Consider the following 18,806-nt stretch of genomic DNA (forward strand, 5'->3'; position numbering starts at 1 on the left):
ATTCAAAGAAAAAAGTTGAATTAGAATCTATATGGAGCGACGACGTCCTTGGACATAGAGCGACTTCCTATTTCGGGGCAAACTACTAGCATAATACATTTAACTGGTTAGATCAATCAACGCTATTAATATCTCGTTTATATTATTTGTCCTAATAGTTCCCTGCTAACAGTGAAATTTAATTTCTAGAGCCAGTAACAATAAGTTAATTTAAACATACAAACCAAAGCCAGCAAACAATTTTTACATAAACAAATTAAAGTGTATAAAAATTCAATTGTAAATCTGCTCCAACTCGATCAGACAAACAGATTCCGTAAGTTGAATTGAGTTTTAAGAATAAAGAACTATGCTCCGAGCCTCAAGTAGTCTGGGGATTAAAATCTCATTTTCTCGAATAATGACTCCCTTATTAAATTGTATGCACACAGCACGATTTTAAAATGATTGTTCAAACAAATAAGTGTTGAAATTTAATTAACGCCATCTTTAGAAATGTTATCGTTGAGAATATTATGTAAGTTATATCCAAATATTATTTTAAAGTTGCTAACAGGCGGAAATCTCTCCAGTTTACTAATAAAGTCTATATGCTTGATTTTGATGTGAAACATCTTTTGGAATTATTGTGGCAGTAAAATCTACAAGTACTTCGTCACGACAAAGGGTATGATGTTCTCTTATGACGTTATGTCAACGCGCACAGTTCTCAACTTCATTGTGTATTAGGAAATTATACAATACGCCGATATAAGAATGTAGAATTTACCTAGTCGCACGTGAAACAAAAATTACGAACTATTATTTCTTAAATTTTGCTACAAGTATAAGTACTTATATAGTTTTTATTGCAAAGCCGGTTTGGGAGGCAAATAATCAAGGAAAAGTTTTAAATAGAAACCGGTCATAGGTCTACGATCTTCCCAAACGAATTTACTTTTGTAGTACTAAGTAGAAGTAAGATGAAAATTATAAGATTGTGAATGTAAGTTGTTAATAAAGACTTTTTTTAATAACGGAAAGTGAGATCTAGTTTTGACGGTGTAAACCAGTGCCAATAATAATAATTGCTTACAATGACCTAAGAAGGAACGGATGGGAGACCGACATAATTATCATAACATAATAATTCAGAGTGTATTACCTAAGTTCATCAATCAGGAATGCATCAACGAGGATAGCTCAAGCATTTTCTATAACAGTGGAACCTGCTTACAAAAGTAGACAATAATTTTTGCGGAAGAAAATTTTTTTCGATTTACATGTAGTTTGGCTATGGTTAAAGTAGTATCCTATAAGTCTATAGTTAGCGCTATCCCTAATGCAAAATGAGTCCACGAGTCTGTCGAATGCCTTCATCTTATATAAATATTAAAGTAAAAGTATTTTAATACTAGGTATTACCGAAACTTTCAGCGTCCAGCTATCTCTAAATTATTAAAATTGAAACTCTCTCACCGTAGTTTACATTAATAATTAAATAGTGGTCTCTCTTTGAGGATTCACGAGAATTTGTATTAATATTTCATGATGAATGTTCTTAAATATGAAACGAAATAAAACTTCTTTTTTGGTTTAAAATGTTATTTTAAATTTTTTGAGTAATTGGATTTTCAAAGTGAGCTTACCAAAAATAAATATTTTATACTACGTTAAACGAAAAAAAAATGGAATGCCGTAGAGGGTGCTACGATTTGTTAATTGAGTTACTACGCGACATTGCTACAGCTTGTAGCAATCTAGGGGTACACGTCCAAAAGCGCACGTCTCACGTACATTCACTTCTTAATCAAATATTGAATTTTAACAAGTCGGCGTTCTTTTTGAAGTGAAAACTCAAGTTAAAATTGGAATAATTTCAGGTTCTATAGGTTATACCTATGTAGTATTGCCAACACCAAGCAGAAAGGTTAATATAGGAATTAAGGAAACAAAGCGCACTCCAGGGAGGATGGGTATAATAAAGGTGAGACAATAGCGCGATCAATACTATTGGATTTTCTATCTTTTGATATTGCTGCCCTGGCCATTCATTGGGCGTGAATAAAGATGTGCTCACTTTAATTATAGACATACCCAAAAAATTATCGGACAGTCCGATTCCCTCATCCCACCTATTAGTACGTGCTTTCAAAGACTTGCATATATCTTATGTATTAATTTGATATCTTCGGAAATGGCTGATATATAATGATGTTCTTTGCAACTATGGTATCAAAAACGTTGCACTAAATTTGGTTGCCACTAATCTCAGTGACAGAACCCAAAGGGTGTGCATAAAATACATTAATTGGCGGCGGACACCAACTGGCGTACAGTTGGTGTCCCAGAAGAAATTTTGGGTACCCATATAGAAACACTACCAGGTAATAAACTAAACTTGGCCGCCTACGCCGTCAGAAAAATTAGGCATATTACTGACGTAGAAACAGCGAGGCTTGTTTACTTTGCGTACTTTTAGAGTGCGATATCTTACGGTATCTTAATTTGGGGCAAAGCTGCTGATATTGAAACTAGATTCATATTGCAGAAACGAGCTGTACGGTCAATATATAAACTTAAATCACGTGAATCACTCCATGAAAAATTTAAAGAAATAGATATACTTACGGCTGAAATAGTGATAAAGCTTCACAATAGATAGATGGATAGATTTGGTGTGGCAACACCGCCTATAACAGCTGTTCAAAGATCTCTGTACTTTATTTTGTTATTTTAATTTATTTTGTGTGTTTTTAGTGCCCAAATCCAATTTAATCGCCTAATTTATATAATAAATAGTAGTATATATTAATAGTTTAAGTGTTAAAAGTGCGTAAGAAAAGTTTTCGTCGATGTAAACAAAGTGACAGTTAGGTTAGTAAAACTTGAATTTTAAACTTCTGTTTTGGTGTTTTTAAAGAGTGCTAGTAGCTGTTTTGGCTTTGAAACAACTATTTAGCGCATAAAAAACACATACGTGTATATGCAATTGCCCGTTATCCAAGTGTAACGCTGCAATTGTTATAACAATACACTGCAATACCGAAACCTACCTGTCATTTCGCATTCTTTGGGTGATTACTCCTTGTTTCATTAATTAATTAATTACAAAATGATGACCCGCAGAGCCTTAGCGCGCCAGGAGCAATCCAAATTACAATTGGCCCTGAAAGAATTAAAGGCAAGCAAGGAGCTATGCACCCAATTGAATAATGAAAGAGACGAAAACGAAAAGGAATTATTAGAAGTCCTTGGGAATAATAATAGACTAAAATTAGAACTATCGGATTTGCACATAAAGTATGTAGACATTGTAGAAGAGCGGGATAGACTTCAGTTATTAGTAAATAGGTTTGATGAGTGCCGTGCTGAGTATGAGGAGGCTCTGAGCCAGATTACTACCCTGCAGCGGGAGCTAAGTGATGCCCACCACCAGATCACCGAACTGGAAGATGCAGCCCATAACACAACAGCAATACACACTCAAAGCCTATATGAAGAATTAGTTGATAGGGCCCCACAGTTGGTTACTGCTGCTGCTGACATGTCTACTGCTAATACCAACTTCTCTAATTTATTGATAGTCAAATCAGATACAGTAGTCAATCCCTGCAGCAGTATGAAACTAAAAAAGTATATCAAAGTTAACCGATATATTAAAAAAACACAGAAACTGTTAAAAGTACATAAAAATTCTGTTAAATCTCTGAAACCAAAGAAAGAACGTTTAGAATTATTGAATGAAATTAAAATGTATAGTTCACAGTTAGAAAGTAATAGATTAAGTTATGAATCTGACACACAAATCCTAGAAGCACAAATAGCCAGATTGCAGACTTCTTTACGTACACTGGCAGTAAAGTTTTATATGTATCAAAGGCAAATGATATCTGAGTACACACAGACTTCAGATGAATGGCATAAGACAGAACAACCCAGTGGTAAATTAACTTCACTATCTACCCATAGTTTTGATAGTATAGGCAGTCATCCCCAGTTTGTGTCATCAGTGTCATCACCCTCTAATGTGAGAAAGGTGTGTGTCAGGTTAAGTAACTCAAAATCACAAAACATAAATATTAATAATAATTCCTTTATTGAAGCAAATGCTCATAGTAGCAGTTCAATAAAAACAATTATGTACAGCGATGAAATTGGATGTAACATGGGCTTATATCTTAACTCTCAGTTGAATGGACACACAGTTTTGAACTACTGTTTACCCAACTCAAATTTAAAAGCTATTGTAGCTGCAATTTGTAGAAATAGGAATATGTTTGACTGTAAAACTAATTTAATTATCATAATGGGAAATAGAGGGAATGTTAACAAACCTGAGCTGATTAAACTTATTGATTCTTTAAATACATTAAATGTAAATAGTATTGTATTATACACATTTCCTTATTTTCATAACTTGCCACACCAAGAAAATACTATTAGGTATAATTTAAATATGACTTTGTACAATTTATGTTCATATAATAAGAAATTTCATGTTATAGACTTTAGCAAATGTGCTAATCCTACTTATAATTTGTACCGAGATAGATATTACCTATCACACTATTTTAAACAACAGATAGCTGTTTCGCTATCGTATTTTTTTACCATAACAGCCAAGAACTTGGCTAAACCAGCTGCTTTTATTGAGCAGTGTAATAGTTTTGACATGAAAACCTTGGAAATTATTCCAAGTCATTTTAGTTTAAACTAGTTAAGGAGACAACAGAGGCTTTCTCTTGCTTAGAAAAGCAGACAACCGAGTCTCCCTCAGGCATATATGAAAAAAATTATAGTAAGGGGTCGCACAATGTACTATTAAACCAAAAATATAATAAAAAATCTAATTCTAATTATATCAACTTGGTTCACCAAAATATTCAATGTATTAGAGGAAAAGACTTAGAGATTGAATTATTTTTAAATGATTTTAACATTAGCATTTTATGTATAACTGAGCACTGGTTGAAAACCCATGAATATTTGTTTAATTTTGGTAACCACCAGGTTGGTAGTTCGTTCACCAGGGTTACAGCGATTCATGGAGGCTCTTTAATTTTATTAAATAAAAATTTAAAATTTAAAAACAGAAACGATATTGTTAGCCTTTCTGTTGAACGGACAATAGAGCTAGCCTCGGTTGAACTAGAGCAATTTATAATTGTTACTGTTTATAGGCCACCCTTGTCAAACTTTGAACTTTTTGAAAAGGTAATGGATGAAGTGTTATTTAAAATATCAAAGTGTAATAAAAAGTTAATAATATGCGGAGATTTTAATGTAAACATTTTAGAAAATAACTCTTTAAGTATCAAGTTATTGAATTTATTTAAAACTTACAATCTATCAAATATGTTCATGGAGCCCACAAGAATAACTGCTACTAGCGCCACCTGTTTGGATAACATCTTTACAAATATAATTCCTATAAGCAAAAATATTATTAGTAAATTAGACTCTGATCATTGTGGTCAAATTATTCAATTTGAAAATGTGAAGAAAAATGTTTCTAAACGTAAAATAACATTTGTTCCTGTAACATCCAACCGCATAGAGAAAATGAGATATAGCCTAGTAAATGACCTCCCATTCCTACCCTCAGGGGCGACTCCAAATGCAATGTACAGCTCCTTTTTCAATACCTTTAATAGACTATTTCATTCTATATTTACTAGTAAGTCGGTTGTGATTACTGATACATTAAATTTTAGTGAGTGGGCGACAGTTGAACTTCATAAAAATAGGCAAAAGCTGTACGAATTGTATGCTGAACGTCAATTTAACACTGGTGATAAGTTTGGGGATTATGTTAAATTGTTTTCCAAGAATTTTAAACGCGCTTGCCACTTAGAAAAGACGCGATACATCAAAAATAAAATTAAAAATAGCAGCAATGCAATCAAAACTACTTGGAACATAATTAATGAGGAGACGGGAAGAGTAACACCACGAAATATTAATTTTAAACTTAATGTAGATAATAAAGCCTTAACAACAGATTTCGAGGTGGCTACTGCTTTTGAAACCTTCTTTACCAACATTCCCGTCTCCACAACAGAATCATTAAACTCTTCACCAGATATGGCTCTCTCTCTATTAAAGGAAAATGTGCCTGAGTGTAACCATTCTTTTAAATTCACGCATGTTAGTGGCTCTGACGTTATTAAAGCCTTTAAATTATTAATTAATAAAAAAACAAATGATCTGTGGGGCATTTCCGTAAACGTTGTCAAATCATTAATTGATATTGTTGCACCCGATTTAGCCTTAATATTTAATAATTGTATAGATTGTGGTGTGTTTCCTGACTTAATGAAACTTAGTAAAATAGTTCCATTGTTTAAATCGGGTAGTACTTCTGACCCCACTAACTTTAGACCAGTATCCGTACTACCCACTTTCAGTAAAATCTTTGAAAAACTCATTTTAAATCAATTACTTTACCATTTTCATAAGTATAATTTACTTCATATTAAGCAATTTGGTTTCACACGGGGTCGCTCAACAATCGACGCAGGTGTTGAGCTAATACAAAACATATTTGAAGCCTGGGAGGAGTCACGTGATGCACTTGGTGTGTTCTGTGACTTATCTAAGGCGTTTGATTGTGTTCAACACGAAACGTTAGTTAGGAAACTACACCACTATGGAATTCAGGGTGTAGCTCTAGACTTAATGAGCAACTATCTACGCGATAGAATTCAGAAAGTCGACGTGAATGGAAAACGGTCTAATGGATCAGTTATGAAAATAGGTGTCCCACAGGGGTCTATATTAGGACCATTTCTGTTCCTTATTTACATTAATGACCTTCCTTACCTTGCCAAGGATAAACACGGGATAGTTCTGTTTGCCGATGATACATCACTGACTTTTAAAATAAATCGACGTGAACTAGCTTTTGACGACGTAAACAACTCTCTCGCTAAAGTGGTACAGTGGTTTGAAGCTAATAATTTGGTTCTTAACGGAAAAAAAAACAAGTGTATAAAATTCACTTTACCTAATATTAAACACGTGAAAACCACTGTACTACTTAATAATGAGGAACTGAAACTGGAGGATACGACAGTTTTTCTAGGAATAACGTTAGATTCTAAACTTCAATGGGGCCCTCATGTAAATAATTTATCGAACAGGCTTAGTTCTGCTGCCTATGCGGTAAAGAAGATACGCCATATGACCGACGTAGAAACTGCTAGACTGGTATATTTTAGTTACTTTCACAGCATTATGTCATATGGAATTTTACTTTGGGGTAATGCTGCTGATATTAGCACTATTTTCGTGCTGCAGAAGAGGGCTGTTCGTTCTATCTACAAAATGGGTCCGAGAGAGTCATTGAGAGATAAATTTAAAGATTTTAAAATAATGACAGTGTATAGTCAGTACATATTTGAAAATTTAATGTACGTCCATAAAAACATTTCTAAATTTAAGAAAAAATGTGACTGCAATAATTTAAACATTAGAAGTAAGAATAAACTTACAGTGCAATATACTAGGTTACATAAAATTCATAATTCGTTTAAAGGAAATTGCATACAATTCTACAATAAACTACCAATTGACATCTTGGAGATGTCTCTTAATAAGTTCAAAGTTTGTATTAAACGTAAGCTTATAGAAAAGTCCTATTATAGTATAAAGGACTACGTAAACGATAAAAAAGCTTGGGTGTAAATTATTGCTCTAACCAGGTTGCTCTTCTAATAATTTAAAATTACATTGTGAGATGGCGATAACAAAAAAAAAAAAAAAAACACCCGGCTAAGTTTGTTGTGGGCTTCTTCTTAGACCGGGACGCGTTTGGAACCCTCGTAGCTTTAGTTTTAAGTTTACGAATGTGGTTATCGCCATCATCTCACTACCGTGTAATTCTTATGTACGCATCAAAAGTGCCACCTGTGGGCCTACTTGAATAAAGATATTTTTGACTTTGACTTTGACTTTGACTTTTGACAATATATTATTACCAATATTGTATTTGTAAGACAAAATATTACTCTTTATAAACGAAAAGTAGATATAAACAACCGCGTATATCGTTTATGAAAGGTGCAGAAGTCATTTGTGGGATTCAGTATATGTTTTCATAATATGATTTCCAAGGTAATTTTGGACCTACCAATGCATAATGCGATTGATGAATTTCTTAACGATAAGGCTGCTTGAAAGCAGCCTCCGCTCTCATCTCTTACAAGATAGAAACTAAAAAATGACGTTGAAAAACAGCAATCTGCTGAGTTTCTTGCCGGCTCTCCTTTATGGAATCTGCCTTCCAAACCGATGGTAGAGTCACTACCAACAAACTGACTTGAGGTTTCAAACAGTGCTTAAAACGGGGGTATTGCTACTTGCAATAAATGAATTTTGATTTTTTTTTGCAAGGAGGCAAAGGACACTAAAATTGCCTTTTTTCCTTATAAGTGAAATAACGTTGTTTATGACAAGTTAAATAAGAGCTATTCAAGGGTATGTCAAGGAAAGTTGGGAAAATGTTAAGTGAAATAGAGGAAGTTAAATTGAGTTGCCAGAATTAAACATTAGGTATGTTTTTGGCGACAGTTAGAATTTAACGTAATTTGTTGATTATAACATTAGCTAACACAAGGTGAATAGCCCTGTCTTCGCGTGTATGGTTCTAACGTAGTTAGAAGTTCATCGAACAAACTGTACATCATCACCATCATCGTATTAACCCATTAATGGCCCACTGCAGGGCACAGATCTCCTTCCACTATGGGAACGGTTTAGGCCGTAGCGGCCCAGTGCGGGTTGGACTTTACACGCCTTTAAGAATATTATGGAGAACTTGAAGGCATGCAGGTTTCCTCACGATGGTTTCCTTCACCGTTAGAGCAAGTGATATTTTAATTGATTAGAACGCACATAACTAGGAAAAATTACAGATGCTTGATAGGATTCGAACTTTGCCCCTCGAAACTGAAGCCAAATTAATAACTACTGGGCTATTACCGCTCCTTCCTAAATCAATGGTATGTAGTTTTAGGTTAATGAATGTAAAAACATGGCAACTACAAAAAGATGAAAGTTGAGAAAACCATTTCAGGTAATGCTATATATTAGCTATTTTATGCTTAGCTAATAAGCTAAGATAATATTAAATGTAGGGTGAAAGCATACCTTTTCAAACGAATAAAAAAAAAGTAGGAAGTTCTCAATTCAACTGTATGTTTTTTTTTGCACTTAAAAATGGTGCAGAAAATATGAATTTCTTGCTTTTTAGTTGTTTCACAAAGTCGGTTCTTTTTCGTCAAAAAAAATGTTCACGTTTTTTTCGAGTTATAATAGTCAAATGTCAACTGTCAACTTTTTGCAAAATATTGCTTTTCCCGAAGCCGGGAAGCCGGGAAGGTTAATATGTTACTATCTCCTAAACATTGTCTATTTCAGCCTACTACTTTGCTAGGCACATGAAGTTTAGCAAAAATTAGCGAGGGGTGTTAGAGTATAAACTCATTGCAGATCAGAAGAAAAAATAAGAAATCTCTTTGAGTAATCTCAAGATTGCGTAAAGAAAGTTTAGACTAAATTGCGATTATTTTAGTTTTTGCATATTTGTGATGTTTAGTGCAAAAATTATTCAAATTCTGAAGGACGTTTCGCTACAAAATAGTTCCGAAAGCTATCCTTATAGACGTTGAGTAAAAATAAACTAAGGTAGAGTTGTTACGTTGTACCAAAAAAGGTTATTTCATTGCTGTGTCAGCATGGACAGCGATGTATATTTAACACAGCTGTTCCAGTAAAATTGCTAAACACACATTGTACGCTTCTTTTAGGATTAAAGGCAGTGAGATCGTATTACATCTAGAGTGTGGTTAGTATTGTTTATTTTGGTTGTTCTTATCGCCTTCCCTCCAAATCTATCCCACTACCTAGTATCACTGGTAGACGTCTCATAGAGATAAGAGTTTCCTTGCTTACATCCTATCTTTTTTATAATTATTTCTCTACTTTAGGTGCTCAATAAATAAAAATCTTGGATGACTTGGATGTCGCTGGCTCACTGAGTTACTCTATTTTGTGTTACACAATATTCGGAAGGCGGTAGATAACAAATCGCACAGGCTCACAGTAGATGGCGTAGCGCTATAAAGTTTGATGTGAAAGTACGATGTATGAACATAGCAGCACAAATTATTAACGCAACGGCGTCATGCGCACCATGTACTATCTACTAAAAAGTGCGCCGTGCGCATGACCCCTTAAAATAATGAGTTGAGATATCTGGGAAGTGTGTTAACGCAACACGGCACGGAAAAACGCTGTATTACCCATGTCTACTCTAGAAGCTATGTCATGGAATGTTTAGAAGTGACAATTGTTAGGATAGGTAATTCAGCACATCCTCTTGCATCATTATCTCATTGTTGTGGCCAATTTGCTCAGCTGGAAAAGAATCTATGTAGCCATATAATCTCAATTTATTTCTGACTAGAATTATCGCGCTTAGTTGAAAGAAGCTCATCTAAATAGTAATAGTTCACCCGCGGTTTCACTCGCGTTAACTTTGGGTGAAAGAATGTTTAATTTTATTTATTACATACAAACATATGTAGTAGTTAGCAATAACAAACTTAGCCTCACATAATAACTCTTCTTTTTTAACTACGACCCTACCGAAAACTTTTTTTTTATTTTCCCAAAAAAATTCATTCTTGGTAGTCTTCCTCCCCTCTATTTCTCTATTCTCCCCTCTATTACGCTCGTGATAAATCCACCATGTCTGGCGGGAGGTGACTAATTAATTTCACTCTTCTGATTTCTACAGTTTTAATATTTTTTTTCTTTTCACCAACTCTTGTTTATAGGTACTCCTGTCTTCTTTATCTAATTTTTTCAGTCCATTCAGTGCCAATACCACATTTCGAATATTTATTGAAAAAATAACTATTATTAAGAAAAGAAATACCAAATGACTATTTGGACGTTTCTTTCAAAGACCTCCTCCTTATTTATGAATTGTCTAAAAAATTTAAATGTTTAGTTATTGATTGAAGTTACCTTTATTGTAACAAAAATGTAATTTTGTCTTGCATGTGTGTCTTTATGGTGAATGACGTGGAAGAAATATTTTATATCAAGTGTTCTATTACATATTTCTAGTCATTAAGTATTTATATAAGGTTGACATAGACGTACAATAGGGCAAGACGGGGACGGAGCCTTTTTCAACCGACTTAAAAAAGAAGGTTTTCAATTCAACTGTAGGTTTTTTGAAATTATACTTCTTTTGGCACGTTAGGGAAAAAGATGAGTAAATTTTTACGATGCGCGCGCAAACCGTCAAGAAAAACCGACACCCTGAATTTAGCAATATAGTCAACTATTTTGTTTTTCAATAAAATCTTTCAATGTATTAAATACCTTTTTCTATTGTTAGAGTAGTTTTTTCTACAAACGCAGAATAAGGCGAAAGATAAAATTTTTGAAAAGATTTTTATCCTGTTACGCCAAAGTAGTATAACGTCTATCGCGTTTCTGTATATTTATTACGTGACTTGATGTTTCTTTCTCAGAGGTACATTCCATTTCGGTCAAGATTTATTGGAGGTATCATTGAGAAATGGCGGGAACTCCTCAATTATTTAGTCACACCTATAGTGATTTGAGTATTTCTGAAGTAATTTGTGTATTTTCTTTCGAAATGCAACATTTTATCTCGTGAAACTGGTGATGATAACTATGGATGGCCATCTGAACTATTCAATGATAAGCATAACACAGGTTGCGCTTCGATTATGGTAGGTATATGTAATAAGATATTTTCTACAACATTTTTAAGTCGGTACCAAGTCAAATGTAGAAAATCATTAGCTACTTTCCTTGTTAACTTTTTTAAAAAGGAACCGTATAGGTACATATCTATACTTACTGAACTCAGAGAAAAGAGCAACTACTGAGTTTCTTGCTGGCTCTTCTCGGTAGAATCTGCTTTCCGAACCGGTGGTAGAGTCACTACAAACATACAAACTTGACGTGTTAGTGAAAGTGCTTATAAAGTAGGCCGACTTGAAATGAATGAATCTTGAATTTTGAATAATGTTTGAATTTTCTTAGTAATTTTGCATTTCACTTAGTATTTAAGTATATTATATAATAGTAATTCAAAATGTTGTATAAAATATTTTATTTCTTGCTTTTTAGTCTTTTTTTATCTTATATCATTAGTAACCCATTACCAAATAGAAGGAGAATGCGAACTACAATTCAGAGCGAGAACGATTTAGGCCTTACTTGACCACGCTGGCCAAGTGTGGGTTGGTAAGACTCCTTTGGGAGAAGTATTGAGGACTCTTAGACATTCCTCATAATTTTTATAAATAAAATTTTATCTTCGCCCAACATTTATACATACGTAACTGGTGGCAACAAAATACGGATTCCAATATTTAGGGATTTAACTAAAATGAACGTAAGGTAAAGATATAAAATGCTCTGTAATACCGACCTTACTGTTTGTTTTCATTTTGAACCGTATCAATTTTAGTACGATAATTTGGTAACACTAAATCTTAGTAAAATCAAGAAAATGAAGATAGAAATATCTTTGAATACCTTGTATATAACAAATACATCGACATATCTTAAATACACTTACCAAACTCAAATCATACATATGTTACCTGCGACGTATCGATTGCTTGAACGACAGACGTGTTTATGTAAGGCTAGTTAATATTGGCAATCCATTCGACATTCAAACGTTACAATTTTAATTAGTCTACGCTTCCATACTAATATTCTAAACGGGAGATAGTGTCTGGTTGTAGGTATATTTGATACAAATATCCGCTATACAATGAACATTATGCTATATATTTTGCTTTAGAATATATAGTGGATGTTATTAAACCATATAATAAATTTACCTATTTACCATAGCCCATATATATTTGCTTGTGCTCAAGGTGACTATAATTATGGTCAGTATTTCGGTGATATGCGTCAAATTAAGAACCTTCTCCTTTTATTTGGTCAATTTGTAGCACTACTTAATTGCATGCAAATAAATTTATTAAACCCAGCTGCTAATTGAAAATGATTCGAATTAAATGTTATGAATATTTCATGACACTCCGTAAAATGAAAGAGATGAAAATTTAAGGCTACATTTGACTTATATATTTTTGCATATATCCAAAAGAAAGTTTTGATTAACTTATCAGATTTTTAATCATCAGAGAGCTCAGTAAATCCATTTTAAAAACAGTAATTTCCTTGTAATTAACTTTATTGATTTTTGATTGACTTGATTGATTGATTGACTTTATTGTTTAAAAAATATTGTAATGTTATAAAAATATCATTAAACGATTATATTCGGAAATTAAATAAAGGTTTTCCTTTCAAACGAAACAACTAATAATTAATCCTCGTTTATTTTTTTTTATATCCTGCGGGCAGCATTTATTCAAAATATCCCAATAAAAAATGTCGTCAAGATCTAAGTTTAATTGTTAAGCTGTGTATATGTAATACAAGCTAAATCTAGGCAAAGCCCTGGCGTTTGTCTGATATATAAAGTATCCTATGTCCACCTGAATATGGAGTTTAATGCCAAGTTTTATAATATGTACAAAATTTTATTCAATATCGAATTTTTAACTGTACATAGGTAGCAAGCAAACAAACAATCCTATAATATACAGTGTACTAATGGAAATTTTAGCGATGACCTAGCAGTAAAAGAATTCAAGAAAGAACTTTTCTAACACAGTCTGCATTCATAAAACTACAGTAAAAGTCAAGTTTTTTCTGTCCCAAAAATATTCAAAGTGGTAACGGGTCTGCAAACAACGCTACGCCATTTTAAACATCCGGGTGAATTTTAAAACTTTTTTAATACGCTATCCCTTTGGACTGCAGTATAACTGTGTAACTTTACTCGTAAAACAAAGAAAAGCTGCAATCTGTGTTCATAAAACAGTGAATTTTCCAACAAACATTTTGAAATATAACTCCCTGCAAAATATACTAGCACTCTAAAATCAACTTTGTGATTCAGTGCAGATTTTAAATTGTATTTTTACTTCAGATCAATGGTGCTCATTCGGTGTGGGTTTTAAGTATCAGTCAGCCATCCAAATTAACGTCAATCTAATCTAACGTGCGGCGGGGGAATTGTAGCCTGAAAAAAAATTTAGTTACCGGCAACACAGAAGGCAAAAGACCTAGAGGCCGGACGGAAGAGTGAAATTTGTGCCGCTTCAATACGATCGGCGTCCAATAGATCTCACCACGATCTCCAGTGATGAAGGAACGATTAGAGAGAGATAGAGAACGTACCTGTGGTGAAACTGTATCTATCCAGTGAAGCTTTGACGAAAATGTTTTCGTTTCTAAAAAACAGATGTCACGCCACTTGTCTATCACCGCTTCACTGTCTTCCCGTTTATCATCGCGAAATCTTGATATTACATTTAGTAGTTCATTTAGCTTTGTAGGTTTTTATAGTACACATCTCGCACCTGTTATTTTACTACCAACTTGGTCTTATTCGTTGACCATAATTATACCGCGACGCGGGGGAAATCTGCGCAGACAAAAAAAAATAAAACACACAGAATCGACTATCGTTATAAAATAATTTTGAAAATGCATAAGAAATGGTGTACCATACGGTAATATAAGAGAAGCATGAATATTTTATACCTTATCTCAGTGTCTGCTGATTTACACTCCAACTTTACTCGTAGCTGCAAAGCTGTCTTATCTTATTTTTATAATAAAAACCTACTTTTTTAACGAAATATAAAAAAGGGCAGATTTAATAGCACTTGCGTCTCGTTATAAATATGGCAATAATACAAGCGGGTATCTCTATTTCGGGTAACGCGAGCAGTAACTTTTTAATCATATACCGATATACAAAAAAAATCACAATTTTAGAATTGATTTTAAGTCCCATTAGTTAAAATATATTAGTGTAGTGAAAAAAGTTTTCTTAGCATGCTAAAGTACAAGCTTTTTTAACGCGTTTTGGATTTTTCTATCTTAATAAAAGCATGTAAATTTTTTTTTAACTTTCATGCTAGCCCATTATTAAACCTTTATATTCTTTTGTTAACTATCTACTCATTAATACCAATTCAACTATTCCAATCTGAGTGGGTAGATGCTATCTATAGCAGAGATCAAACGCCTCCCTTGCTATCATCCATTTCAACTCCACTATCAGACCAGGTAAGTTGTACCATATGCCTTCACTCACATTGTTAGCGAAGTCACATGGCAACAAAAGCTTAAAAAAGTATTAAATTTGAACCGGAAAGACAATACCGAATCGAATTTGAACAAAGGAAGTTAAATAAACGCTTTTGAAATGGTTTCCAATCATATTTCTAGTTTACATAAGGATTGAAGACTCAGCATTTAAGAATAAAAGCTATGACGAAAGGTTTAACAGTTGTGCTATAAAGGTTAGCAACGCTCAGATACGCTTTAAATAAAAACACTCTTTCAATAATCAATAAAATAATACTGCGCATACTAGGTACACGTAGGTGTGAAATTAATAACATTTTTTAAATGCATTTTTTATATTTTTGTAGATCGTTTTGGACCGTACTCGTAGTTGGGCGAGCGTAATATTATTCGTAAATCAAATAGAATTTTAGTAACATATTTTGTATTTTTAAGTAATTAGTTTTCTTGAATTTTCCTTTTCCATTCTACGGTCTAAAATTTAATTTTCTTCTTTAAAGAGGAGGTATTTATTCGGCACTCACGATTTCTTCAGCGTTGATTTGTTTTTAACGTCCTCTTGTTCCATGTTCCAAAACCTTGTCTTATTACTAAGCTATCCACGTACCAAATCGCCCGTCAAGCTTTTATTTCATATAATAGTCCTGCCAGGAAGGCTGGCATCTAGCAATGAATAGTGACTTAATAAACGGGCTATTGGCAGGTTTGATTAAAAAAATAAGCCATTTAATTTAGTAATATGAAGAATATCATAACTTGTACGAATATTAATTAGTAAGCAATTAATTTTAGGAGTCATTGTCAGATATTTTATTAAATTTGTTAGAAAAAAAAATTATTAAACTATTGAAATTTTTTTTTTAATTCACCCCGAATGCTTATGTCTTGTTCTGTCAGTAGTTTCCAGGTTGGTTTTTGATAAACAATTATATAGCAATTATAGGCTGGTTGTCGTAGATATTCGGTGCAAGTAATAAATATGTGATAAGTAATCGTGGCCAATCAAATAATCAAAAATTGATAATCTATAGGTGATAGATTATTTTATTGTGAATAGAGTTCATTATGAATTTTCGGTGTTACGGCAGATACCCGTTATTTAATTGTGGTCACAGATTGCATTTCGTTCCGATGTAACCAAGCAAATTTGACAAAAAATTAGATTTTTTTGCGTTAAACGGTTAAAACGGTTTAGTGGAAAAACTAAATAATGTATTGTTGAAATTTAAATAATTATTCAATACCTCCCTTTTCTGAGATAGTGTTTTATAATATTATTTATTAAGTATAGATAAACTGAGGGCCGTTGGCTCAAAACATGGAACAAATAATAAAAAAGTGTCTTGCATACCGTCCGCCATAGCCAGTAAAGTGCCCTCGACATTATCACATCAAAACATGTTCAACACATTTCATATCTCTATTCTAGATTATGCGGACGCAAGCTATCTCAATTAGTCCGAGGACTAACTTAATAAGCTTGAGCGACTCGGAGACGTTGTTATTCCGCTTACATTCTACTTCAACATTTTGTATGTCAGCGATATTCCGATAACTAGGTGGTTATCTGAAATTCGCTGTCTAATAATAGTATAATGTAGTATCTGCATACATTTCCCCTCTCTTGTGCATTGTTATTTAATACGCAGACTCATTTATAACTTAAGGAAAAGTTTGAGTATGTTCGTGTAGAAGCCTATAGGTATACGTTTGTTTATGGATAAAGCAAACTTTCGCTCATTTACTTATACTGTACGTTAGAGCTCTTTTTTCAAAGTCAGCCAAATTATTGAACCAATTTGCTATTTCCTAAAAGGTGAAATACAGTGATAGTTGATAGGTTCCATAATAAATATAGTTACAAAACGTAGTTGCTAACTATGTGATTTAAAGGGAAGCAAGTATCACTACTAGATAAAATAAGGTGATCCTAGCTAGAATAGACATAGATCAGGTTATATTGAGGGAAACCGATGACTGTTGGAATACCAAGGTGCTAGCATGGCAGCCCGCACTGCAAGGATTTGCGTAGGTAGAACAGACGATTATGTGCAAAAGCCGCTCGACAACTGAGGTACGAGAAAGTGAAATGAAGTCCCTACAATATCCAGAAGAGACTTCTACTGGTTGATTATCTCAATATACACGCGATATAACATTATACTTTAATTAAGAATTTTAGTTCTTACACGAATTCGTTTTACAGCTGAAATGAGATTTAAAACAATGATATTTAGAATACTATCCCCAAATAAGATTTTTCATAAATCTTAGAAGAACGTATGCTAATTTACAAATATTTCATTCAATCAAAACTCTTATCTAGTTAAAGACGTTTTACAATTTGCTATACCATTTATTCAAATTGTAGTAAAATTAATATTATTCAGCGGTCAATCCCCCACCGCAAGCTCGTCAAAGCGTTTAAAACGAGACATAAAAGTGAGTAAAACCGCAATTAAAGCTAAAATTCATCAGAACAACGACCTAAAGCCTCACGTAATAAGGGCCAGGTTATAAATGTGATAATGTCAATTAAAAAATATCGCATGAACTCTATTGATTTATATTTTCCCACTTACCGGTCTGTGTTGTCCCTTGAGCTTCCAGAACACTGAGTAATATCAAAGCAACTTCGGGAATTATTGTTCAGTAAACGCGTCGCACGTCCGCCCTCACCTAGGGTTTAGCGGATACTGAAGGCTCTATTCTGTAAATGTGAAATTCACGAGGCAGTTGCTACCCCGTGTGCAGTACGAACGTCGACTGCACTTATATTTTATTCATACTCGTTCCTATAACTCCAGTCCAGTTTTGACCTTCTTTGGTTCAATTTAAATCGTTTTATCAATTAGTATGTATGTTCTGATTGCGATTGAATTTAAACCGAATTACTTAACTGGTACAGATCAAATCTCTTTGTATGTTTATTAGTGTCGTTTCTTGCGAAGTGTCATATGGTTGTAACGTGTCAGTGAAGACTTGTGTCCAGTGTTTTGTGGACGCAAAGTGAACTATACAATTTTTATAACTGCGGTAATTTCAAATAGAAAAAAAAAATAGCGATGTGCGAGTTGAACTAGCACATAATGGGTTCTGTGCAAAGGTCTCATATAACACCTAAGGTTTATCAATTATGTCAATAATTTACGTTATATTTTTATAATAAACTAGTTTTACCCTGCCACGCTTCGCTGTGGCACACTTTTATGGAATGGATGAGAAATAAGAAACAAAACGAAAGAAAGAATACATTACATATAAGTTTAATTTTGCAATATTTGTGGATTTACAATATGTTTTTGTTTATCAACTGTCTGCGTAGATTTAAAGACTCGCGGATATATGACTGATGCAAAAAATAGATAAAAACAATCCTTGATGCGGATTATATATATCATGCTAAAATTTCAGCTCGATCGGTGCAGAAGTTTTTGAGTTTTTGAAGCGTACACAAACCAACATAACATTTTTATATATAAAGATTGCTGTTATGGCGGCCATCTTACAGTAGATTTTCTAGGTAAAAATCTTAACTACATTCATAGCTTAATAATAAAAATTGTCAGCAAAAAGTTCCTCCCCTA

At 33.4% G+C, this 18,806-nt stretch overlaps 1 protein-coding gene across 1 annotated transcript in view; it reads right to left on the reverse strand.

Moving 5' to 3' along the window:
- LOC120628434 (uncharacterized protein CG3556) overlaps positions 1-17,966 on the reverse strand; it is an 86,131-nt gene extending 68,165 nt beyond the window's left edge. Inside the window, exon 1 of the mRNA XM_039896806.1 lies at positions 17,802-17,966. The gene's annotated coding sequence lies outside the window, so the exon portion shown is untranslated. The remainder of the gene's footprint in view (positions 1-17,801) is intronic.
- Positions 17,967-18,806: the final 840 nt, after the last annotated feature.

Source organism: Pararge aegeria, chromosome 12 (assembly GCF_905163445.1).
Source record: "Pararge aegeria chromosome 12, ilParAegt1.1, whole genome shotgun sequence".
Lineage (NCBI taxonomy): Eukaryota > Metazoa > Arthropoda > Insecta > Lepidoptera > Nymphalidae > Pararge > Pararge aegeria.